Raw genomic sequence first — 27,563 nt, 5'->3', positions numbered from 1 at the left:
AATGGTCATGTAGGTGAGTGTAATGGTCAGGTAGGTGAGTGTAATGGTCAGGTAGGTGAGTGTAATGGTCAGGTAGGTGAGTGTAATGGTCAGGTAGGTGAGTGTAATGGTCAGGTAGGTGAGTGCATGTGTCATGTAGGTAAGTGCCATGTAGGTGAATGCAATGGTCAGGTAGGTCAGTGTATGTTGCACAGTGCATTCTGCATTCTTTTTGGTCCCTTAGGGCTCATTCAAAGCTGGCAGGTTTAATTCTGTGTTGGCACTTTGAAAGAAATAAGTTGGTTTTGCGTCGCGGTTTGGGCACTCGGGTTCAAAAAGGTTCGCCATCACTGGCCTAGGCCATCTTTATGTAGAGCAACAACTTTTTTTTTTTTTTTTTTTTTTTTTTTTAGATCCTCCTCAGATAGTTCTTTGCTATGAGGTGCCACGTTGAACTTCCAGTGAGCAGTATGGGAGAGTGAGAGCAATAACACCAAATTTAACATCCCTGAGACCTTGTAACACTAACAAGTCACATGACACCGGGGGTGGGGAAAATGGCCAATTGTGCCCAATTTGGGTGTAAAAACGTGAGGGGTGTACTCACTTTTGTGAGAATAATAGGATTTTTATATCAGCTTATCTGTAAAACCCTTTTCTTTGAAGTAGATCATGGGACATAGAGTCAGCCCTGGAGGAGTGTGCTTTGATTTGAGAGGGTGGAATCTACCTCTTTAAACCATAACTTAGAATGATTACTTGTGGAATCCATTTAGAAATAGTAGATTTCTATGCTGCCTGTCCTCTTTTAGGACCTTCAGGCAACACACACAAAACACCCGTTTGTCGAATCTGAGCAGTCGCCTTTAAGTAGACCTTGACTGCTCTCACCACATCAAGAGAATGTAGTGATTTTTCTTCCATAGAACAGGGTTCTAGAAAATGAAGGTAGAACAATATTCTGTTTTAGATAAAAAAACCTAACACTACATTCGGTAGAAAGTTAGGATGAGGACGCAATACTACCTTATTCTTGTGAATGATAATATGGTTCTTTAGGCCCCTTTCACACGGCGGCTGTTCTGCCGCTGTTAAAAGCATGTTTTGTTATTTTGAAATTCAGAGAATCCTGGCACATCGTTCACTTGCAGTTGTACATTGCGATTAGCTGCGTTTACATGCGGCTGCTTTAAGCTGCATTTGGAAAATTCTTGCCATTTCTGATGTGCTTCCTATTCTTTTTCTTTCCTTGTTGCCGCTGCTATCTGCAGGAGAAATAGTACACTGTGATTACCTGCAGTTATGTGCAGATAGCTGCAGTAAATTGTTCCTGAAAAACAGGCAACTTTATTTTTTCTATCTGCACAAAACCGCATGTAACAAAACCGTCACTAAACGCAGTGTGTGAATGGGGCCATAGGAAAGCATTGTGTGCATTTAGCTGCGGTAGATAACGTCATCTGTCCGCAGCTAAAAGCACAATTCTATCCGTCCATGTGAAAGGGGCCTTACAAGAAAGAGCAGTCAACTCTGATACCCTTCTTGCAGAAGATATGGTTACCAGAAGAACTAGTTTCCTTGTCAAAAGGACCAAGAAAATATGTCGTATCAACTAAAAAAGGCTGTTTTTGTAATGCAGACAGAACTGAATTCAAGTCCCAAGGGTTTAGGGGTGACCTAACCGGGGGATTAAGCCGCGTTACCCCCTGAAAAAAACTATGAACCAAAGAATGCAAAGCAAGTGGTCATTGAAACAATACCAATAAGGCAGAGACCTGGCCTTTGAAAGTACTCGAGGCCAGCATAATTTCTAACCCCATCTGCAGAAAGTCAAGGATTCTACCTATGACATACTCCCTAGGGTGCTAACCCCTGGATTCCTCCCAGGAGACATATGCCTTCCAGACTCTATAATATGTGATCCTGGAGGCCAGCTTCCTTGCATTAACCAATGTAGATACCACTGAACTTGACAGCCCACGTTTCTTCAAAATATGGGTCTCAATAGCCAACCCGCTAAATTTAGCGTTTGTAAGGTAGGATGGAATAGCAGACCTTGTGAGAGAAGGTCTGGATGTGGTGGTAGGGTCCATGGAACCCATATCGTCATTCTTATGATCTATGCATACCAAGATCTCCTGGGCCACAAGAATCACCGACTTCTCCTCCTGCTTGATCCTGCAAAGAAGTCGTGGATGCAGGCAGAATAGGAGGGAATGCATAATTCAGTGAAAACTGATTCCACGGGAACACCAAGGCATCTGTTCCACATGCTAGGGGATCCTTTGTTCTTGACATAAAGGTGTCAATTTCTTTGTTGAACCTGGACTCAAAACAGATCTACGTCTGGGATCCCCCATCTTTGACATATTGACAGGAAGATATCGGGATGAAGGAACCATTCTCCCAGGAACAACTGCTGGCAACTCCAGTAGTCCGCCTGACAATTTTCTATTCCTAGAATGAAGACTGCCGATAGGCAAAGTACATTGTTTTCTGCCCAAGATAAGATATGAGTTACCTCTCTCTGGGCTGCACAACTTCTTGTGCCCCCTTGGTGATTGATATAGGCCATTGCTGTGGCATTGTTGGATTGAATCCTGACAGGACAATTCTGTAAACTGAACGTTCAGGCCCTCAGGGCCAAGTGCTCTGCCCGAATCTCTAGAATGTTAATGGGCAAAGTAATTTCTGATCTGGACCACTTCTCGTGGATAGCTAACCTAAAATAAGGTTGGCGATATGTTGTTACCACTTCCCAGGTAACTGTAGGAAGGAAGGATTTTCCCCTTTGCAGATTTTTGGTTATTAACTGCAGAAGTATTCCCCCTACTCGAACGAGAGGGAGGCACCTCCTCAAAAGGAGGCTTTATTATTTTGTAGGTTTCCTCCCCCAAGACTTCTGTCCCAGGGGTTGACCCTGAGGATTACCTCTTGAATTTGATGGCGTAGGCCGTTGTGACTGCCTGGAGGCTGATGCCCCTGGCACTAGAGAAGGAGCTTGTTAAAATTAAATACGTTTACTCCTTTTCTTAAATGGCAAAGGGGTATACTTTTTCCACTAGAAATACTTTGGATGTATTAGCCAAATCATCCCCAAACAACCATTTCACTGCAAAAAGAAAAACTAGCCAGGAGCTTTTTGCATGGTGCTTAGTGAAGGCGCGAGGCCTGAAGGATAGAATCTTTCATAGCGACTATTGCAAACATAAACCTGCTAGTAGCTTGCCAGATCCTGGGCCCGCTGAACAGGATAACCTTGAGCACCTGTTTAACTGGTCTCCCAAGGATTGACCAATTACTGTCAGCGCAGGCTGAAATACTCAACCTGGCAGAGAAAAAAAGTGTTTTATAATAGGAATTCCAACTTTTTATCCATTGGATCCCTAAGCATTTGAGCATTGTCTGCCAGACAAGTCAAACTTTTATTCACAGAGAATATAGCAGCGTCAGTTGCTGGTATCCCCACCTTTAGTGATTTTTTTCTCCCATAGGATAAAGTTTGAAAAAAACCTTTTAAGAGGGGAAAAAATGCTTATCTGGGTGATCCCACTCAGATACAAAAAGCTTTTCCAGCAATGTATGGACAGGAAAGGTATGCACAGCTTGAGGAGGCTTTAGCGAATCCAAACACTCAGTAAAGGGTAGCATAAATGTGGAGCGGACCATTCAGCAAGAAATTGCACCATCAATCTTATAGATTGTGAAGCTTATCCCCTCCACATTTGACCCCTCAGAAGAGGAGTCATCAGCCTCCCATGGTTCCCTGAGTGAATTCATCTTCTCCCGCCCCCAAGTTCCTTAGTTTGAGGGCCCTGGGTAATGGAAAGGAACTTGTCGCATTTTGTCCCACACTGGGATGCGATTAAAGACGCTAACCTTTTTTTACAATCCCATCATGGCTGAGGAAAAATAGCTCTTTAGTAATAGACAGGGGATGCAGTGTTGAAAACATTTCATGGCCTCGATGCTCACTATGACCAGCCACCCTCTCTCAGGGGAGGATGCTATTGTAGTGATGAGTAGGCTTTCCAAAGATTGAGGGAGACCCTTTTAGCCCTTTTTTTTCTTAGCCTGATGCACAAATGCAGAGGTACTACCAGAAAAAAATAAAATAAAATCGCATCCACTGCTTGAGCAATAGTCCAGCAACTGCCGCTGCCATTAATGCTCGGCCTGATGCTTTTAGTAAATGTGCCAAGGGAATTCCTATGTCACCAACCTCTTACATGCCCCTCTTTGCTTGTGTCCCTCCGACATCTGCAGCCAGCGAAGAAAATCCCCCCCCCAATCTTACCAGAGGTCTGAGCTGTTAGTCAGAGGGAAGCCTGCTGCTTCTGTGACACAGCGCGATCTTTAAGGAAAGCATGACAAGGTAAGTGCTCTATATAGCCCCCAGTGTTGTCTCTTAGGCATGACAACATTTACTTTTTTAAAGGAGACATTTCATAAGAAAAATTTAAAAATTCCTTAGAAACCTCCACTTAACTTTCCTGCCGCAGGGATTTCTGTGGTAAAAAACAAACAGACCCAATCTTCACCTCTCACAGCGGGCTCCGTTACAAAACCTTCAGGATCCGGAGACCCTCGGGGAACCCACACACCTGGACCCATAAAGCAACCTTATTGAGTCAAAACACATTAGTGAAGAAGAATTTTGAAACTTCTGAATGTTCCAGTGAGCACTGTTGGGGCCAGAATCCAGAAGTGGAAAGAACACCATTTTACCATAAACCAAATTTCTAACAGAGGAGTGAAAAGAATGTGAAGAGTTGTCCAAGAGCCAAGGAGCACTTGTGGAGAATATCAGAAAGATTGGGAATTAGCAAGTACAATTTTTTCAAAGAAAGAAATAAAGCTGATAGATTGACCCAGCCAATCACCTGACTTGAATCCAAAAGAAAATCTATGGAAAGTACTAAAGATCAGAGTTCACAGAAGAGGCCCACGGAATCTTCAAGATTTTAAGACCGTTTGCGTGGAAGAATCGGCCAAAATCACACCTGCAACTAGTTTCTCCATACAGGAAATGTCTTGAAGTTGTCATTACCAACAAAGGATTTTGTACGAAGTATTAACTGCTTGCCACCTGCCTACCGTCAAATGACGGTGCAGCGGCTCTCGTTCTGGGACGTCATATGACAGCGTCCTAGTACAGCCGCTCTCGCACGGAGCGATCACTGCCGCACCGTGTTGCTAGGTCACGGCGTGGCCCCGATCTCTGGAAAGAGCTGCGTCCATGGCTCTTTAACCCTGTGATCAGCTGTGTCCAATCACGGCCAGTCACATGTAAACAAGGAAGTGCCAGTAATTGGCGCTCCACGCCTCACACTGGCAGCGTGTGTGGCGAGGGGAGCCAATCAGCAGCATCTCCACACAGGGGGACATCTAGGGATGTAATCAGGGCACTGATCATCAGTGCCCCGATTACAATATTGTCACAAATCAGTGCCCACCATTGCCAGCTATCAGTGCCCACCAGTGGCAGCAATTAGTGCCCATTGCTGCCCATAAGTGCCACCCGTGCCCATTAGCGATGCCAGTCAGTGCTGGGAATCACTGCTGCCTATCAGTGCTGCCCATCACTGCTGTCAATCAATGCCCATCAGCTATGTCCAGTGTCGCCCATCAGTGCCACCTATGAGTGCCCACCATTATGCCATATTAGTGCCCCCTAATCAGTGCCCATAAGCTCCACCTCATCAGTGCCCACCATTTCAGCCTATCAGTGTCGCCTCATCAGCGCACATCAGTTAAGGTGAAAAATTACTTAGTTACAATATTTACTGACACAAAAAAGTAAAAAAAACAATTTTTGCAAATTTTTTTCCCAAAAAACACAGCAGTGATTAAAGCTCTATTTGTGTGAAAAAAAACATTTGTTTGGGTACAGTGTAGCATGACCGCGAAATTGTCATTCAAAGTGCAAAAGCTGAAAAATGGCATAGGCAGGAAGGCGGTGCAAGTGCCTGGTAGGCAAGCAGTTAAATTTCAGTTAGCGTGTTCAATACTTTTTTTCCTGTGTCATTCACTCAAAAACCACATCAAAAACTTAACAGGTGCATTATTGATGCGTTCTTGCTGTGTTTTCAATGCATTTCAATGGGGAGGTGCGTTTTTAACTGACCAAAAATGCAGTAAGAAGGATTTTTAACACTACAATGGAAGGGCATCAGACTAGTTTGAAGACATACATAGAATTTAAAGAGATACATTTTTCTTGAGCTTTTCTTGCGCTAAAGGTGCAAAATTAATGCCGACAATAAATTCATATTAATTTAAATTCATGATATTAAAAAGCTGAATATTATACAATTATATATAAAAAATATATAATTTTTAAAAAAAACTTATTTCCAGTTTTCGGCCAAGTGCATCCTGCATTTTCGAGTTTGGCACCAAAATTTCCATTCGGTGCACGTCTACTGCATGAATCGAAGAAACCCAAAATTTCAATTAAATAAAAAACACATAAAAAAGTTAATTTTAGGGGGCACAAATACGCAATAAATTACCCAATTTTTTGGTAAAATATAAAAAGCTGAGGTTGCACCAAGTAAATGGATACCTAACAAATCAAACCTTAAACATGTTAGTACCCTATATTTTCCATAGTGAAGAAAGGTCATTGGCACACCAAACACCAATGATGCCTCAAAAAGGGTCCAAAGCTTTATTCACATGGCCACACCATAGGGTAATGTTTCGGAACCACGCAGGGCCCCTTCGTCAGGCAAGCACCTTGCCTGATGAAGGGGTCCTGCATGGCTCCGAAAGGTTACCGTATATGTACTGTGTGACCATGTGAATAAAGCTTTGGACCCTTTTGAGGAATCCTTGGTGTGCTGACGACATTATTTCACTCTGTCTACAGTTTCCAGCCAGTGGTCATTACAGCACCCAGCATTACTACAGCCATTTTCATGAATGCGTGTGTGAGGAATATTGCGTCTAGCCTATATTTTTCATAGGCGACACTTTAAAAGCCTCCTATAGGTCATCAGTTTAGTGTGACGTCACAGGGGGGTTGGATTTCCGGGTGACATCACCGGATGGCCACACCCCATGGCTATATAAGAAATGGCAGACAGTGGAATCCGACACAACGGAGGCAGCCAGCGTTGGAGGAAGACCGTGTTGGAAGACAGTGTTTTTTTATTTTTAGCAGGTAGCTGTGGTGACAGACGAAGAAGACATCACTGGAAAAAGAAGAGGGAGAAGAAACCACCAGAGAGATGAGGGGCCTCTCAAGCTTCATCGGGCTGGATAGGGAGCGTCGTTGCACAGCCATTTACAGATCTCTCCAGAGATGCTGAATAGGGTTCAAGTTTGGGCCACTCAAGGACATTCACAGAGTTGTCCTATAGCCACTCCTTTGTTATCTTGGCGGTGTGCTTAGGGTCATTGTCCTGTTAGAAGATGAACCTTCATCCAGGTCTGAGGATCAGAGCGTTCTGGAGCAGGTTTTCATCAAGGGTGTCTCTGTACATTGCTGCAGTCATCTTTCCCTCGTTCCCGACTAGTCTCCCAGTTCCTGCTGCTGGAAAACATTCCCACAGCATGAGGCTGCCACCACCATGCCTCACTGAAGGAATGGTAATGGTCAGGTGATGAGCAGTGCCCGGTTTCCTCCAGACATAACGCTTGCCATTCATACCAAAGCATTCAATCTTTGTTTCACCAGACCAGAGAATTTTGTTTCTCATGGTCTGAGAGTCCTTCAGGTGGAGTGCTGCAAAGATGGTTGTTCTTCTGGAAAGCTCTGTCAGAGTGAACATTGGGTTCTTGGTCCCCTCCCTGACTAAGGTCTTTCTCCCCCGATCGCATAGTTTGACTGGGTGGCCCGCTCTAGGAGTCGTCCTGGTGGTTCCAAACTTCTCCCATTTACAGATGATGGAGGCCACTGCTCGTTGGGACCTTCATTGCTGCAGAATTTTTCTTCCCCAGATCTGTGCCTCGATACAATCCTGTCTCGGGGGCCTACACACAATTCCTTCAACTTCATGGCTTGGTTTGTGCTCTGACATGCACTGTTAACTGTGGGACCTCATATAGACAGGTGTGTGCCTTTCCAAATATGTCCAACCATCAACCATTTACCACAGGTGGACTCCAATCAAGTTGTAGAAACATCTCAAGGATAATCCGTGGAAACCAGATGCACCTAAGCTCAATTTTGATTGTCATGGCAAAAGCTGTGAATACTTATGTACAAGTGATTTTTTTTGTTTGCGTTTTTTATTTTTAATAAATTTGCAAAGATTTCAAACTTCTTTCACATTGTCATTATGGGGTATTGTTTGTCAAATTTTGAGGAAAATAATGAATTTAATCCATTTTAGAATAAGGCTGTAACATAAAATGTGGAAAAAGGTGCTGTGAATACTTTCCGGATGCACTGTATCAATGTTATCAAACTGACATCCCTATTGCCATTAGGGTAAAAAAAAGAAATTAGAGATAGCAGAGTGTGTTATTCTCTGAAAGTGATTCCAAAATGCAATGAGCAGGGGAAAAGAAAAAAAAAAAAAAGAACACAATGCCTTGAGTATAACTTTAAAGAGACCATGGACTCCCTTTTAGACATATTTTAAAGCAACCACTAGATGGTATTGCTGATTTAGAGAATGAAGAAAGCACTTGTGAAGTCATTACTGGAACACTGTTTACTGCCCTATTACGTTACCTTGACCGTTCAATGAGGACAAGTGGTTTTAACTTCCTGCTGTGCTAAAAACTCAATAACCTCACTTTTAGAACTTAAAATATACGCATATGAAAGCCTAGCAATATCAAGTACCCAGAACCGGTGGCATCAATAATACTATATTTAGCAGGTCAACAACATTTTGCAAACCTAGAAAAGCAGCAGCTGAAAGGAGAGTTTCTTCTTGGTTCTGTGCATCGTTCAATGTTATGCTGATCAAAAAAGTAAAAGCAAAAAAATAAAAAATGTAAAAAAAAAATTCTGTGTACAAGCCAGGAGATTGTAAAGCCAAACATTCCTCTACAAACCTCAAATGTAAACTGAACAAGGAGGGCGGTAAAGCAACAATTTACTGCACAGTGGAGATTGTTCACACTGCACTATGTGAGAAAGTTGTGCATTTCTGGGCTCCAAGGGCTTGGATGCTAGGGGAGTCTATTTATCTTTATATTTATATAAGAAGCTGCACAGTGGTCGAGGTTGTCAGTTTCTTGGTTTGCTGGTTTTCTGGTAAATGATTCCACCAACAGTCTTCTCAAGTATTTATGAAGCTGCGATTTATAAAGCTGGCAAACTAAAACGTGGTGACATGCCTTTCAAAAGTAGAATTTAAAAGCTCAAAAGACACATTGATGCCTTCTTTGCGGCTCTTGAACTTGCAATGCAAAACCAACAAACCAATGGTAATGCTGGCCTGGGTATGCAATGACAGTTCCTATGTAACAAAGAAAGAAAGGGCAGCGCAAAAGGGGTTGTATTTGCAAAGCCTAGGTTTGCCACCTGCCGAGGAATTCACCCAGACAGCCCGGGTTTTGGATCTTGTGTCCAGGTTTCAGTCCTCCTGAAACCCAGACACACTCAGACTGTCTCCCTCTGTGTAGGCTTCTGGAAGAGCCAGTCTATTGCAGAGGTATGGGTATGACAGAAAGTGGCCAGTATAGTGTACAGAGTCCTCTCTTCTCCCTTTACAACGTGGGGCTGATCACAGAGAAGGGCATAGCAATCTAAGCATATTTTATGGGCACAAGAATGCTTTTGTTTTATTTAACCATGCCCCTTTAAGCTGATCCCACTGTTAATGCAATTTGGTCACATGCAATTTTTTCTGCAGTGCCCATAGCGTGCTGAATTACTACTCTCCTTGGGGGACTCTAAGGTGCCCCAGGTCTTTTACAATCCTATAGTGCAGGGATCCTCAAACTATGGTCCTCCAGCTGTTGCGGAACTACACATCCCATGAGGCATTGTAAAACTCTGACATTCACAGACATGACTAGGCATGATGGGAATTGTAGTTCCTGAACAACTGGAGGGCCATAGTTTGAAGACCCCTGCTATAGTGTATACTACAAAAAAAAATAAAAAAGTAAAAATTGCCATGCGCCGCTAAAGTGTTTGAGTTTGGCTTGAAGAAAAGGTGGCAACCCTAGCAAAGCCGCTTGGTGTCCCTAGATATGTGAACAAGACTATTCATAGCCATCACTGTTACCAGGACAAGAAAATACCTTTTTCCCCACTGTGCTAAAAGAAAAGTATTGTGATGCCATTTTAGTACCCGAAACATCAAGTAACTGGAAAACATCCCAGTAATAGAGACATACATGCCCATTTAAACCAGACTGTCCTCACGCTTTCCAAAATTAGCTTTCACTGGAGTTGGGATTTAAAGCGGGAGTCCGCCGGGACTCCGCGTTTTTTTTAAATTTTTTTAAAAGCCAGCAGCTACAAATACTGCAGCTGCTGACTTTTAAAAAAGTGACACTTACCTGTCCAGCGCGCCCGCGATGTCGGCACCCAAAGCCGATCTCTAGATCGTCTCTCGGGTGCTGCCGCCGCCATCTTGGGTATGGGAATCAGGAAATGGAGCCTTTCGGCTTCATTTCCCGGTTCCCTACTGCGCATGCGCGAGTCGCGCTGCGCAATAAGGACGGTCCCCGCTGCCTCTGGGATCTGTGTGTTTCCCAGCAGGCAGCGGGGCACTTGCGGAAAGGGGCGGGCACTTGTGGAAAGGGGCGTAATCTACGCCCCTTTCCGCAGAGAGCTATTCCGGAAGTGGGTGCAGATACCTGTACTGTACAGGTATCTGCACCCCCCTCCCCCCTGGAGGGGGGGAGGGTTCCGATGAGCGGAAGATCCACTTTAAGGTGGACCTCCGCTTTAAACGCAACATATTTACCAAAAAAAAAAAAACCCCACTAACCCCCCCCCCCCCCCCCCCCAACTCAAAATATATATACTGTACTGCCATCAGCAGGCCAATAGGCTGCCCACTCATTATGAAATTATTAACCACTTGCCGCCGGTATAACTTACTTATACGTTGCCACTGCTGTGTCGGATCACGTACCTAATACATTTTAGGGGTTCATATTTTTAGAACAAGCCGATGAAGCCAACCCTCTGTTAAAAAGGAGCATTTTAGCTTCTCCAAACCCCATCCATCATGTTTCCTCTTAATAGAGTCTCTCAAAAGGGGTCTACATAAAAGTCCCACATTAACTTGTTTTGAGGGCTTACGTCCTCTAAAACTCCTTAGCAAGAACTAAAGCCAAGCATGTCTGGGAGATGTTCTGCAATGGCAAACCAAACATTTCTCACATATCTTCTTTTTCTAGTGAATCTTTGGCTAGATTTGTGCACATCAAAGCAGGTACTAGAAGATACCAGCACATGCCGCTGCTTTAAAGAGCAACTCCACTTTTGTTGATAAAAAAACAAAACGATCCCCTTTGGCCCCTTTCACATGGGCACCTCCATTTGCCAGACTCCGCTTAGTCACTGTGTAGAGCAGAGAAGGACCCAGTCCCACTCTCCTCTATGGGGAGATGGGATGAAAACAGACCGCCTGTCCATTTTCATCAGATCATATTCAATCTGCCAGACAGATGGAAAATAGGACCACCATCGCCTGGATTTTGCAGACAGAATTGGATCAGACAATGGCGGATGTCAGCAGATATGTGCTTACTGACATTCTCCGCTGCATCGGGGTGAATGCAGAGTCCAATTAGGTCCACCTGAAAAACTGACAGGCAGACCTGATCAGACAGCCGGTGTGAAAGGGCCCTTTGGGTGATTGCACATTGGAAGGATTTCATCAAATGTTGTAACATAATTCTACCCGTTTCTTTTCTTAAAAAAAAAAAGCTGTATGTCGTTCTATGCCCTTGTTAGTCTGGTTCTTGACTGGGTGTATATGTGTTCAATCTAAATCAGCTGATACACTTGCTGGCTTCTAGTGAGGATAGTTGCAGTGTCTGCATCCCTTTAGAAATAATTAACCCTTAGGGAGTATCTCAACAAAACTATAATTCCTATTGCAGAGGATGCCTAAAACATTTGTATTTTTGTGTAGACTTCTGGGAAAAATCAGTGAGCCAATCACATATGCAGAAAATGACATTTGTGCGGAAGTTCTGTACACCAACTGTGTACAGAAGGCCTGCAGGCTTCCATATTGTATTGAATTTTACAGAAAATTACATATTGCATAGTAATTTTTAATAACATTACATTACAGCTTGGCTTGTGTAGCAATTACCAACCTTTAAAGCAGTAGTAAACCTCAGTTAAAGAAAATTACATTAATACCTTAAAGTGGTTGTAAACCTCAGACATGCAATATGAAAAACGTATGACCTATGTGTGCTTGTCTCAATCCAGAGCAATAAGTATTATTTCTGTCTACTGCTTCGTTTCTCTGTTATCAGTATGAATCACTGGCAAATTTTCCTGACACCAAGAAAAAAAAAAAATAGGTGACAGGAGGGAGCTCCAGCAGTTTGACAGCTTCAGTTTGTTCCTGTGTGCTGTGTGAAGAGGGTGTGTCTCTTCCCGCCAATCAGCTCTCTGAGCTCTCCTCACTGAGCTTTGCAGTGTGTAATTTCGGCTTTCTGCCTCTTTCTTTCCGACAGCTCAGACAAGCCTTATAAATGACAAATTATGTAGGAGGATTTGTTTCATCACCTCTTGGCATTTTCCATATTTTGTCATGTTACAACCAAAAATATAATTTATTAGGATTTTATGGGATAGACCAACACACAGTGGCACATAATTGTTAAGTGGAAGGAAAATGGTAAATGGTTTTTAAACGTTTTTACAAATAAATATGTGAAAAGTGTGGCGTGCATTTGTATTCAGCCCCCCTGAGTCAATACTTTGTAGAACCACCTTTCACTGGAATTACAGCTGCAAGTCTTTTTGGGGAGGTCTCTACCAGCTTTGCACATCTAGAGAGGGACATTTTTGCGCATTCTTTGCAAAATAGCTCAAGCTCTGTCAGATTGGATGGAGAGTGTCTGAACAGCAATCTTGCCACAGATTCTCAATTGGATTTAGGTCTGGACTTTGACTGGGCCATTCCAACACATGAATATTCCATTGTAGCTCTGGCTGTATGTTTAGGGTCATTGTCCTGCTGGAAGGTGAGCCTCCACCCCAGTCTCTAGTCTTTTGCAGACTAACAGGTTTTCTTCTATGATTGGTCTGTATTTGGCTCCATCCACCTTCCTATCAACCCTGACCAGCTTCCCTGTCCCTGCTGAAGAAAAGCATCCCCACAACATGATGCTGCCACCACCGTGTTTCATGGTGGGGATGGTTTGTTCAGGGTGATGTACAGTGTTTGTTTTCCGCCACACATAGCGCTTTGCTTTTATGCTAAAAGTTTAAATTTTGATCTCATCTGACCAAAGTACCTTCTTCCACATGTTTCCTGTGTCTCCTACATGGCTTCTCGCAAACTGCAAAATGGGACTTTCTTTCAACAATGTCTTTCTTCTTGCCATTCTTCCATAAAGTCCAGATTTGTAGAGTACACGACTAATGGTTGTCCTGTGGACAGATTTTGCCACCTGAGCTGTGGATCTCTGCAGCTCCTCTAGAGTTACCATGGGCCTCTTGGCTACTTCTCTGATTAATGCTCTCCTTGCCCAGCGGTCAGTTTAGGTGGATGGCTATGTCATGGTAGGTTTGCAGTTGTGCCATACTCTTTCCATTTTTGGATGATGGATTGAACAGTGCTTCGTGAGATGTTCAAAGATTGGAATTTTTTTTATAACCTTTTTTATAACCTTTAAACTTCTCCACAACTTCATCCCTGACTTGTCTGGTGTGTTCAAAAAGGCTCTCTAACAAACCTCTGATGGCTTTACAGAACAGCTGTATTTATACTGAGATTAAATCACGCACAGGTGGACTCTATTCACTAATTAGGTGACTTCCGAAGGCAATTGGCTCCACTAGATTTTAGTTAGGGATAGCAGAGTAAAGGGGGCTGATTACAAATGCATGCCACACTTTTTAGATATTTATTTGAAAATAATTTTTTATTTATTAAAAAGGTTTTCATAATACAATACAGAGTACAAAACTGTACCAAGAATCCAGAAAGAAGGAGTAGACTCCAAAGGGCATGAAATACCAGAGTTATTCGTGTATACATAGGTATGCAGGGAGCAATCCAACCATAATAACATACAGAGATAATAGTACAAGATTGAATAACTAAAATGCAGGTAGAAGTGGAAATAAAAATGAAAATTAAGATGAGAATAAGGGCGAAAATAAAATGGAAATGAACAAAAAAATGTATTAAAAAAATGTAAAAATAGTAGGGAGATGGACAATTAGGCTATCAATTAGATATAGGAAGGCGGCCATCATGAGGTATGATTATCAGCAATACATAAAGGTGAACAAATTACTATACAATGTTAAGCAACTCTTCATATTTTCCACTATTAAGGAGGCTTGTATGATGAATGGGAGACGATATAGGGGGAATGGTCTCCAAATGTCTAGGAAAAGAAGGAAGCATAAATCTGAAGTTGGGCTTAAAGCTTGCTCAACTTACTAAGGGGAAGTCAGGAGAGGGTGTGAGCCATGTTTTAAGTTGGGTAAGTAAGGAGGTATGGTAATAGTTGTGTATATCAGTAACTATACCTTCTGCAAGTCTATGTTTAGTCAAAAGGACTTTGGAGCATCTGGGACGTTTGGCGCGCCAGATGAATTGCTTAAGGAAGGGAATTCAGCGATGAGGAGGGTATTTTACGTGGAATGGAGAGTGTACAAAAGATATATAGGATTTGGGGGAGTAGCAGCATTTTAAACAAGGCCAGACATCCAGACCAGCATAATTCAACTCTAGCTAATCTTTTAGTTTCTTTAGTTATGTTATCTATCAGTGGTAGGTAGTTGGCGTTTCAAGGGATCTGCTGTTAATTGTAATCCTAAGTAGGGTATATTAAATTTGCTCCAGGTGTAGGGGGGGAAGTAGGATTGCAGCTGGGGCTGGAGGCAGGGAGGTAATCCCAACCCTGGAATAAGCAATTTTGTAAAATTGATCTTATAGTATGAAATCTGGCTGAAGTTTGTGAGGACGCCGTGGACATGATGGAGAGATTGAGACGGTGAAATTATAAACAGAATGATATTGTCAGCAAATACTTTTGTTATGAGATTTGCTTTGAATGGAGAAGCCTGATGTGGGGATGTGCTCCGATTTTCTCAGCTAAGGGCTCTATGATGAGAATGAAGAACAAGGGGGGCAGGGGACACCCTTGTCTTGTTCCGTTAGATATGGAAAAGTTTTGGGATATAGTATTAGATGTGTACACCTGTGCACAGGGAGACAAATAAAGGGCTAGGATGGCAGAGAGGATGGTACCATCAAAACCAATTTTTTGGAGAATCTGTGTCATATATCCCCAGTGGACCCTGTCGAACGCCTTCTCCGCGTCCAGAGATAGGAACAGAGAAGGAATAAGACAGGACCTTGCATAATGGATGATGGTGATAACTCTGCATGTAGCATCGGATGCTTGTCTCCCTGAGGTAAAGCCAGTTTGATCTGCGTTGGGAGGATAGGAAGGAGTCTATGAGCGAGGAGTATAGAGTTTAACATCTATTTAGTAGCGACATGGGTCTAAAGTTGGTTGGTGTGGTAGGTTCTTTGCCTGGTTTGGGGATGGTGACCACATAAGCTTTAAGCATTTAAGAGGGAAACGAGGCAGAGGACATAGCTTGGAAGTAGACCTATTGTAGAGTTGGAGAAAGGAAGTGTCCAAATAATTTATAATAGGGGCCTATTAAGAAATAATTTTGAAAATCATTTATCATTTTCCTTCCACTTTACAATTATGTGCCACTTTGTGTTGGTCTATCGCATAAAATCCCAAATTAAACACATTAACACATTTAGGTTTTTGGTTGTAATGTGACAAAATTTGTCAAATTTCAAGGGGTACGAATACTTTTTCAAGGCACTAAGAGTGCTTTTACACTGAGGCGTTGGGGGCGTCGGTGGTAAAGCGGCACTATTTTTAGCGGTGATGTGCCTTCGTTTTAGCGGGCGTTATTCGGCCGCTAGCAAGGCACTTTTAACCCCCGCCAGCGGGCGAAAAATGGTTAAAAACGGTCGCTGCAGCGGCACTTTGTCGGAGCTCCCCATTGATTTCAATGGGCAGGGGCACTTTAGGAGCAGTTATTACACCACTCCTATAGCGCTGCAAAGTTTCTGTGCTTGCAGGACTTTTTTTACCGTCCTGCAATCGCACCGCTCCAGTGTGAAAGCCCTCGGGCTTGCATACTGGAGTGAGAGGAGAGGCTCTTTACAGGCGCTATTTTTAGCACTATAGCGCCTCAGTGTGAAAGCAGCCTTAGGGTTTACCAACCACTTTAAAGCAGATGCAAGATTTTAGTGATTGGATTTACATATACTCAGGAATGACACAGTAAGATTTAATTCCAGGGAATCGGTCCAACTGCCTTTGTGGTGATGGGAAGGATTTTTTTCCCCTTTGGTAGTCAAGATCAGCAACAATTACTCGGAGAAGGGAGTTTAGTTTGTCTTCCTTATGACCAAAACTGCTGGAATTCGTGAGGTTGAATTTCGGATGTGGGTTTTTTTTTTTAAGCTTAGTTAACTATATAACCATCTACAGCAATGCCAGCTCTTAAAATTTAAGTTTCCATTTTATTTTAAAATTGCATGGGCTTGGGATCTTGGAGTGATTGACACAGTGTAATGACACTATCCTGCATTCTTTATAGTAAACCGAATGATTAATATCTCTCTTGCTGGTAACTGCATGGAGGAATTTGGCCTAGAAAATGTTTGTCAGTTACCGTCAGGTTTTGGCTTGCAATGCAAACTTTTATGGCCTTCTGACTTTTTAGATGGAATGATAAAAACAGTGTAGCGCTTCAATAATAATAAGTGTAATCAACACAAATTAAAAAAAATAACAGGACAAAGAATCGCACAGAACTAGATGCCTGAAAGTAAAAGTCCAACATAAGGCACTCATTCCACTATGTTGATGGCATAGGAGTGGCCAAACCGTCACATGGAAGGAGAATGGTGTGCTAGACGGATATGTTCATGCAGGTAGACTTGATTGTAACAATAGTAGATAAATACTTCTTACCGGAACAGTTGGACTCACGCAATCATATGACGGCTGAGTCTAGAAGGCTTGGGGTCACAGTCAAGGACCAAAGAGTGTGAAGAGAGAGGTCAGTTGAGCTGGTGATGGAGCTCCAGGCGGTTGTAGACTCAAAGATGGGTCCTTTCAGATGGAACATCAAAGGTCGAAATGGTCAAGCTCAAACGCAGCCCGTTGGACCAATACTCCAGCCTCCCCCGAATGGGGAGGGGGGTGTTTGTGAGGTTTTAAACCAAAACCATAGAAAGAAGGGAAAAGAAAAAAAGGCTCCACATGGTGCGGGTCAAACGATATAAAAACGTTGGTTTATTGAAGTCAAGAGGTAACAAATGACTTAGTGATCACATAAAAAAAACAAAATGAACTTAAAAGCAATGTGGGGTACCAACAGCTCGCCCGACGCGTTTCGACATATGTGTCTTCAACTGGGGCATGTTGGAACCCACCACATTGCTAACAAATATATAGAGAATGAGAGAGAGGTTCCGCCTATCAAGAGGCGGGACATCCAATCTCAGACAACCTCTTAAAGCGACAGTATACAATTCAGTCAAACCAAAGTATACCAATTCAGACACTATAAGCAAATGCAAATAACATCTCAAAATACCACACATGCAGAATGTTAGCTGGGTATTGATGACAATAAAATCTAAAAAATAAATAAAAAATATAAAAATAAGCAACCATGCTCACGCATGGATAACACTAAATAGATTACATTATTCATAGCCTAATCAGATATATGGATGCAACATAATACTAATCACTTATGAAGCATATGCAAGGGACACATCAAGCAATAATACATAAAAGTAACACCTGCATTGTTAGTATACATGAAATACATTAAACATTTACCAGAGACTGTCAGTTTGTATTTGCATAGTTCACAGTCTCATCAGACTTATGAATTGCAAACAGCCCTAGTGCTCATACAGAGCGCATACAAAAAAACACATCCAGTCATGGTACAAACGATCAGATCTGCACTGTCAATTGTACATAAGCTGCACTATACCAACCCAAGAGCAAGCTGATTTGTATATATTATAACAAAAACAGAGCTATGAAATTCTCAGCGGTGATATCTAATAGAGCTCTATCATTAAATGTCTCTTACTTGTTATGCCAGCAATGTGTGACCTGGAGATGTGTATAAGTAATCATGGTGAAACTTGATACGTGATGATCAGTTTAGTAAAGTTTAGATCAGATAATCTAAACTGTCATAACATGAGATGACACAGAAAGGACTGAACCAATCACTAAGTGCGTGTATCATGTGGTTAGATGTGGGAGTGGTTGAGAAAAGCTCAAGTCTGTGAAGTAGGGGCGTGTATATTTGCATATCATTGGGCAAAAGTGTGAGGAGGAGGTATCTTTCAAAGCTTGGCGCCAAATTACTCATTATTATGCGTTCCATGCTGCAAACCACAGCAAACTTTAATGAACGCCTATAGGTGCATGCCGGCGAAGTGGGGCGTGTGCGTACGAGCGTCACATATTGCGTATTCGTGCAGAGACTAAATAAACAGAAGGGGGCGTGTGAGATGTGGAGGAAGGAAGAGCCATTCAATCTGGCGCCAACTTCCCACATGGACAGCGTCACACGCCACTGGGCGTGGCCAGCAGCACAAGGGCCAATCCAAGGGTCTATCAATGTACACATGCGCCCTGACTAATGACGTAATTACGTCATGTCATGCGCAGTGATGGATCAAGGGTGGGGGCAACGAGATGATCCCGGGGACTATGGGAGATGTGACGATATCACGTCACATCCAATAATAGAGCCCGACGTAACCGTGGTAACCACGGAAGTGTCACCGCTTTTAAAGGCAAAAGAATACCGCAAATAACGGAACGCAAGTACACAAATATAAAAAAAGAAAAATATCACTAAACAGTCAGATTATACTTCTTACTGTGAAAATTTTGCCACTAATAGCCAAAGGTTATGTGAAGTGGAAAATTGGGAATAATCGCATGGGTCAGATGTAAAGCGCCCAAATTGCGCACATATTGACCTGAAAGATATAAATTTAAATTTTGAGGTACCAGAAACCCAAAAAGAAGGACCTTAAAATATAATGGAAATGGCATATTCTCAACTAATGCCAAAAGTGAAGTTGGACATAAAAGTGAGAATGTGATAGGAACTCGATCCCAGATCCCACATGATCTAGAAAAATGCGTAATAAACGCATATAACCAGATTCAAGCAGAGATCTGAAAGGGAGATATGTGAAAGAAAAAAATTTTTTGTAAGAAAAAATATATGATGGGGACGCAAGGTGTGTACAGTGAATTGAGAACTGTGTCACAGAGAGCGCGGATTTAGGAAGTGAAAGTGAAAAGTAAAGTGCCCGATGAATGGATAATAAGTACATTGGTGTATAATACCGAGGAAAAAGAAGGACTAAAGGAGTAGTTAGGAGTATAAAACAAATCAATGATAAAAATGATAATATATGGCACTAGTGATCCATAATAAGATGGATTAGGCCTGATTAATAAAGCTATTAATGTCCCAATCTGTGTTCATGCCAAAGGGGGAGTAACACCTCAATTCATAGATCCAAAATGTCTCGAGACGCGAAACCCCCCTCAGGCATGAGTCTCCCCTCCAGTTTGGGACAAATTTGTCAATGATTTGAAAACGGGTGCCCGTAGGATCTCTGTTGTGTTTTTCAAGATAATGTCTCGGAACAGGGTGTTTATCGCACCCTTTTTTGATTTTACTAAGATGTTCGTTGACTCTAATGGAGAAATTACGAATAGTGCGGCCAACATATTGTTGGTTGCAAGGACAGGTGATCAAATAAACAATGTACCTCGTGACACAAGTGGTAAAGTGTTTCATGAGGTATCTACGTGCAGTGGATGAAGATGTAAAGGAGTCACTTTTGCCCTTACCCAGCATATTATGTAGGCAGACATTGCATTTTCTGCAGGGAAAGTAACCCTTACTCTGGGGGAAAAATTGTATTGATTTAGGGATATCTATTACATTAGGAGCGATATCATTTTGTATGGATCGAGCTCCCCTGTAGATAGTTCCAGCTTTATTTGGAATCATTCCACCCAAAATTTTGTCACTTTGTAGTACCTTCCAGTGCCTGTTAATAATTCGCTTTATGTCATTGTGTTGTGTGGAGAAAGTTGTAAAGAAAGACCATTTATATTTATCACTTGTTACTGTTTTGACTTTTTTCTGTGTAAGAGAGGCCCTGTCGGTGTGTAAAGCTGCCTGGATCTCGACATCAAGAGTACGTGGATCATAACCCTTGTCCAAGAACCTCTTACGGATGGTGTAAGATTGGGAAATATAGTCACTGACATTTGTGCAGTTGCGCCTGAGCCTGAGAAACTGACTGCGTGGGATGGAATTAAGCCATTGACGATGATGGCAGCTGTCAACAGGAATATAACCATTCCGATCCGTTGGTTTGAAGAAAGTCTTCAGGACCAGGCGTTTCTGCACTATAGTAACCTCTAAGTCAAGAAAGTGGATGTTAGTTGTACTGGCCTCAAAGGTCAGCTGAATGCCACGATCATTGGCATTGAGGGTTGCCATGAAGGAGTCAAGAGAGGGCCGGCTGTCCCTCCATAGGAGGAGGATGTCGTCTATATACCTAGCCCACAGCACCAGTTCAGGCCTGTTAAGGGCATAGACGACATCCTCCTCCCACTGGGCCATAAACAGATTGGCCAGGCTGGGTGCATATTTGGCCCCCATGGCGACCCCTCTGTTCTGGGTATAAAAGGTACCCTGGAACCAGAAATAATTATGAGACATAGCGAACTCTAATAGCTGCATAAGGAAATTCCTGTGTATCACAGGAAGTGTAGAATCCCTGGAAAGAAACAATTCAGCAGCTCTAAGGCCTAAATCTTGTGGAATACAAGTATATAGTGCATTCCTGATACACAGGAATTTCCTTATGCAGCTATTAGAGTTCGCTATGTCTCATAATTATTTCTGGTTCCAGGGTACCTTTTATACCCAGAACAGAGGGGTCGCCATGGGGGCCAAATATGCACCCAGCCTGGCCAATCTGTTTATGGCCCAGTGGGAGGAGGATGTCGTCTATGCCCTTAACAGGCCTGAACTGGTGCTGTGGGCTAGGTATATAGACGACATCCTCCTCCTATGGAGGGGCAGCCGGCCCTCTCTTGACTCCTTCATGGCAACCCTCAATGCCAATGATCGTGGCATTCAGCTGACCTTTGAGGCCAGTACAACTAACATCCACTTTCTTGACTTAGAGGTTACTATAGTGCAGAAACGCCTGGTCCTGAAGACTTTCTTCAAACCAACGGATCGGAATGGTTATATTCCTGTTGACAGCTGCCATCATCGTCAATGGCTTAATTCCATCCCACGCAGTCAGTTTCTCAGGCTCAGGCGCAACTGCACAAATGTCAGTGACTATATTTCCCAATCTTACACCATCCGTAAGAGGTTCTTGGACAAGGGTTATGATCCACGTACTCTTGATGTCGAGATCCAGGCAGCTTTACACACCGACAGGGCCTCTCTTACACAGAAAAAAGTCAAAACAGTAACAAGTGATAAATATAAATGGTCTTTCTTTACAACTTTCTCCACACAACACAATGACATAAAGCGAATTATTAACAGGCACTGGAAGGTACTACAAAGTGACAAAATTTTGGGTGGAATGATTCCAAATAAAGCTGGAACTATCTACAGGGGAGCTCGATCCATACAAAATGATATCGCTCCTAATGTAATAGATATCCCTAAATCAATACAATTTTTCCCCCAGAGTAAGGGTTACTTTCCCTGCAGAAAATGCAATGTCTGCCTACATAATATGCTGGGTAAGGGCAAAAGTGACTCCTTTACATCTTCATCCACTGCACGTAGATACCTCATGAAACACTTTACCACTTGTGTCACGAGGTACATTGTTTATTTGATCACCTGTCCTTGCAACCAACAATATGTTGGCCGCACTATTCGTAATTTCTCCATTAGAGTCAACGAACATCTTAGTAAAATCAAAAAAGGGTGCGATAAACACCCTGTTCCGAGACATTATCTTGAAAAACACAACAGAGATCCTACGGGCACCCGTTTTCAAATCATTGACAAATTTGTCCCAAACTGGAGGGGAGACTCATGCCTGAGGGGGGTTTCGCGTCTCGAGACATTTTGGATCTATGAATTGAGGTGTTACTCCCCCTTTGGCATGAACACAGATTGGGACATTAATAGCTTTATTAATCAGGCCTAATCCATCTTATTATGGATCACTAGTGCCATATATTATCATTTTTATCATTGATTTGTTTTATACTCCTAACTACTCCTTTAGTCCTTCTTTTTCCTCGGTATTATACACCAATGTACTTATTATCCATTCATCGGGCACTTTACTTTTCACTTTCACTTCCTAAATCCGCGCTCTCTGTGACACAGTTCTCAATTCACTGTACACACCTTGCGTCCCCATCATATATTTTTTCTTACAAAAAATTTTTTTCTTTCACATATCTCCCTTTCAGATCTCTGCTTGAATCTGGTTATATGCGTTTATTACGCATTTTTCTAGATCATGTGGGATCTGGGATCGAGTTCCTATCACATTCTCACTTTTATGTCCAACTTCACTTTTGGCATTAGTTGAGAATATGCCATTTCCATTATATTTTAAGGTCCTTCTTTTTGGGTTTCTGGTACCTCAAAATTTAAATTTATATCTTTCAGGTCAATATGTGCGCAATTTGGGCGCTTTACATCTGACCCATGCGATTATTCCCAATTTTCCACTTCACATAACCTTTGGCTATTAGTGGCAAAATTTTCACAGTAAGAAGTATAATCTGACTGTTTAGTGATATTTTTCTTTTTTTATATTTGTGTACTTGCGTTCCGTTATTTGCGGTATTCTTTTGCCTTTAAAAGCGGTGACACTTCCGTGGTTACCACGGTTACGTCGGGCTCTATTATTGGATGTGACGTGATATCGTCACATCTCCCATAGTCCCCGGGATCATCTCGTTGCCCCCACCCTTGATCCATCACTGCGCATGACATGACGTAATTACGTCATTAGTCAGGGCGCATGTGTACATTGATAGACCCTTGGATTGGCCCTTGTGCTGCTGGCCACGCCCAGTGGCGTGTGACGCTGTCCATGTGGGAAGTTGGCGCCAGATTGAATGGCTCTTCCTTCCTCCACATCTCACACGCCCCCTTCTGTTTATTTAGTCTCTGCACGAATACGCAATATGTGACGCTCGTACGCACACGCCCCACTTCGCCGGCATGCACCTATAGGCGTTCATTAAAGTTTGCTGTGGTTTGCAGCATGGAACGCATAATAATGAGTAATTTGGCGCCAAGCTTTGAAAGATACCTCCTCCTCACACTTTTGCCCAATGATATGCAAATATACACGCCCCTACTTCACAGACTTGAGCTTTTCTCAACCACTCCCACATCTAACCACATGATACACGCACTTAGTGATTGGTTCAGTCCTTTCTGTGTCATCTCATGTTATGACAGTTTAGATTATCTGATCTAAACTTTACTAAACTGATCATCACGTATCAAGTTTCACCATGATTACTTATACACATCTCCAGGTCACACATTGCTGGCATAACAAGTAAGAGACATTTAATGATAGAGCTCTATTAGATATCACCGCTGAGAATTTCATAGCTCTGTTTTTGTTATAATATATACAAATCAGCTTGCTCTTGGGTTGGTATAGTGCAGCTTATGTACAATTGACAGTGCAGATCTGATCGTTTGTACCATGACTGGATGTGTTTTTTTGTATGCGCTCTGTATGAGCACTAGGGCTGTTTGCAATTCATAAGTCTGATGAGACTGTGAACTATGCAAATACAAACTGACAGTCTCTGGTAAATGTTTAATGTATTTCATGTATACTAACAATGCAGGTGTTACTTTTATGTATTATTGCTTGATGTGTCCCTTGCATATGCTTCATAAGTGATTAGTATTATGTTGCATCCATATATCTGATTAGGCTATGAATAATGTAATCTATTTAGTGTTATCCATGCGTGAGCATGGTTGCTTATTTTTATATTTTTTATTTATTTTTTAGATTTTATTGTCATCAATACCCAGCTAACATTCTGCATGTGTGGTATTTTGAGATGTTATTTGCATTTGCTTATAGTGTCTGAATTGGTATACTTTGGTTTGACTGAATTGTATACTGTCGCTTTAAGAGGTTGTCTGAGATTGGATGTCCCGCCTCTTGATAGGCGGAACCTCTCTCTCATTCTCTATATATTTGTTAGCAATGTGGTGGGTTCCAACATGCCCCAGTTGAAGACACATATGTCGAAACGCGTCGGGCGAGCTGTTGGTACCCCACATTGCTTTTAAGTTCATTTTGTTTTTTTATGTGATCACTAAGTCATTTGTTACCTCTTGACTTCAATAAACCAACGTTTTTATATCGTTTGACCCGCACCATGTGGAGCCTTTTTTTCTTTTCCCTTCTTTCTATGGTTTTGGTTTAAAACCTCACAAACACCCCCCTCCCCATTCGGGGGAGGCTGGAGTATTGGTCCAACGGGCTGCGTTTGAGCTTGACCATTTCGACCTTTGATGTTCCATCTGAAAGGACCCATCTTTGAGTCTACAACCGCCTGGAGCTCCATCACCAGCTCAACTGACCTCTCTCTTCACACTCTTTGGTCCTTGACTGTGACCCCAAGCCTTCTAGACTCAGCCGCCATATGATTGCGTGAGTCCAACTGTTCCGGTAAGAAGTATTTATCTACTATTGTTACAATCAAGTCTACCTGCATGAACATATCCGTCTAGCACACCATTCTCCTTCCATGTGACGGTTTGGCCACTCCTATGCCATCAACATAGTGGAATGAGTGCCTTATGTTGGACTTTTACTTTCAGGCATCTAGTTCTGTGCGATTCTTTGTCCTGTTATTTTTTTTTAATTTGTGTTGATTACACTTATTATTATTGAAGCGCTACACTGTTTTTATCATTCCATCTGTTGAACTTTGTTTGTTATTAGTGTTGGCGGCTGTTTTGGCTGTTGTGGCCACTTTTTACAAACCATAGCGCAGTGTTTTCCCCTTTTCTACTTACCTTCTGACTTTTTACCAGTAATAAAAGACAGAGGGGGAAGCCCATGGCTGAGGTCCATTTGGTGTTCCAGCCAGTGATTCGGTCTGCTCTAGAACCTCTCGGACGTTTGGACACAAAAGAGGAGAATGTCATTACGCAGGGGTATTGCACTTGTTAATATTAGGAAAGACAGCATGTCGGGGAAACACCAGTAGACTGGGTTGTGTTTCCTCACTTATGGGAAGTAACTGCATGAATCACATTAGTGTGATCCAAGACTGAACAGCCACATACCAAACCAAAAAAAAAAAATAAAAAAAAAAAAAAGGTCCTGCAATGACAATAAATGATTAATCAACTAAACTTTTCCTGGAGTTGCTCTGGACGCTTCTTGGTATTTTTTTTAAATCAATAATTAGAAATTATTTAATTTGCATACATGTGCTTCAAGCCCTTTGTCCAAGCAAATTCACAAATTTAAAAAAACGAAGCCTCTTTCAAGGACTGCAGATCGGCGGGGACTTCCCTACTTTATTCAAAATTAAACAAAAAAGTTAAAGATTTAATATTTATGGGCCAGTATAACATTTTTATCCAGGCTGGGGATTCAGAAAGACTATTGAGTATAGAGTCAGTGCACGTTCATACGGGTGATTTGAGTCGCATAAAATTGCATGACAAGGGAAATCACATTATTTTCAATGGTGCCCCTTCACATCAATGTGACTCTGTGCGGTGCAATTTTGTAAAAGGGTCCTGTGCTACTCTGGATGGTAGCATATTCTGTGGAGCCAAATTGCAGTGAAATCGCACCAAAGTCACACTATATGATCGCACTAATATTCACATCTTAGCAGTGTAAATCAAGCTCAAAAAGCTATTAAAGTAATTGTAAACCTACAGTTTAAAAAAAAAAAATGTAAACAACATGTTATACTTACCTGCTCTGTGCATTGGTTGTCCACAGAGCAGCTCAGGTCCTCCTCTTCTCAGGTTCCCCACCAGCGCTCACTGCTCCTCCCCCCTGCTGAGTGCCCCCATAGCAAGTCACTTACTATGGATGCACTCATGGGGGCTTACTCTTGAGCTGCGCTGTGTGTGTCCATTAACACAGAGAGCATGGCTAAAAATTGCCACCCACCTCTCCTTATTGCCTGTAATGGACAGCAGCAGAAGACAATGGCTCCCACTGATGTGTCTACGCCTATGAGGAGAGACAGAAGGGATAGAGCCACTGCTCTTGTGCACAGCACTGAATCGAGATTGGGCTCAGGCAAGTATAAAGAAGGCTGGGGGGACAGCGGAACACAGAAAGTTTTTTACCTTTTTTTTAACCACTTCAGCCCCGGAAGGATTAGCCCCCTTCCTGACTAGGCCATTTTTTGCGAAACGGCACTGCGTGCCTTTAACTGACAATTTCGTGGTTATGCAACATTGTACCCAAACAAAATGTATGTCCTTTTTTTCCCCACAAATAGAACATTCTTTTGGTAGTATTTGATCACCTATGCATATATTTTTTTTTTTTGCACTATAAACAAAAAAAAAGTGTCAATTTTGGAAAAAATTTATTTTGAACTTCTAGCTATAATACATATCCCCAAAAAATCGCTTCATCAGTTTAGGCCGATATGTATTCTTCATATTTTTGTTAAAAAAAAAAAAAAAAATAATAATAATAATAATATCGCAATAATCGTATATTGATTGATATGCGCAAAAGTTTTAGCGTCTACAAAATAGGGGATAGATTTATGCCATTTTAAATTTTTCTTTCTTTTTGCTAGTAATGGTGGTGATCTGCAATTTTTATTGGAACTGCAACATTGTGACAGACAGATCAGACACTTTTTGGGACCAGTGACACTTAAACAGCAATCAGAGCTAAAAATAGCCACACTAGGGGACGATCAAGGGGTTAACTGTGTTCCCTATGTGTGTTTCTAACTATGGGAGGAATGTGGCTGACTAGAGGAGAGAGATCATTGTTCCTACTTAGTAGGAACACACGATCTCTCTCATCTTCCCCGACAGAACCGAGATTTGTGCGTTTACACACATAGATCCCGGTTCTCGCTCTGTCAGGAATGATTGCGGGTGCCTAGCAGGCATGAGCATTGGCTCTGGGGACACGCTGTGGACGCGCGCGCCTGCTACAGCGTCCTAAAGACCCGATGTACAGCTATGATGGCCCGCGTAGCTGTGCCAGCCTGCCGCAGTATAACTGGGCTATTTTAATGCATTCTATGCATGAAGCTAAAAAGCCTCCTCTCTGCAGCGGCCCCCTTCAGGCCGCCTAATACTTACCTGA

The 27,563-nt window shown here is 42.3% G+C and overlaps 1 protein-coding gene across 1 annotated transcript in view; it reads right to left on the bottom strand.

Annotated features, from left to right (window-relative positions):
• Positions 1-27,563, bottom strand: part of LYPLAL1 (lysophospholipase like 1) — a 117,202-nt gene that overhangs the window by 45,469 nt on the left and 44,170 nt on the right. The gene's annotated exons all lie outside the window — the stretch shown is intronic.

Source organism: Lithobates pipiens, unplaced genomic scaffold, assembly GCF_037356315.1.
Source record: "Lithobates pipiens isolate NorthernLeopardFrog02 unplaced genomic scaffold, aLitPip1_a1.2 Scaffold_18, whole genome shotgun sequence".
NCBI lineage: Eukaryota > Metazoa > Chordata > Amphibia > Anura > Ranidae > Lithobates > Lithobates pipiens.
The sequence above is the reverse complement of the archived record's forward strand: the minus strand, read 5'-3'. Positions and strand labels throughout refer to the sequence as shown.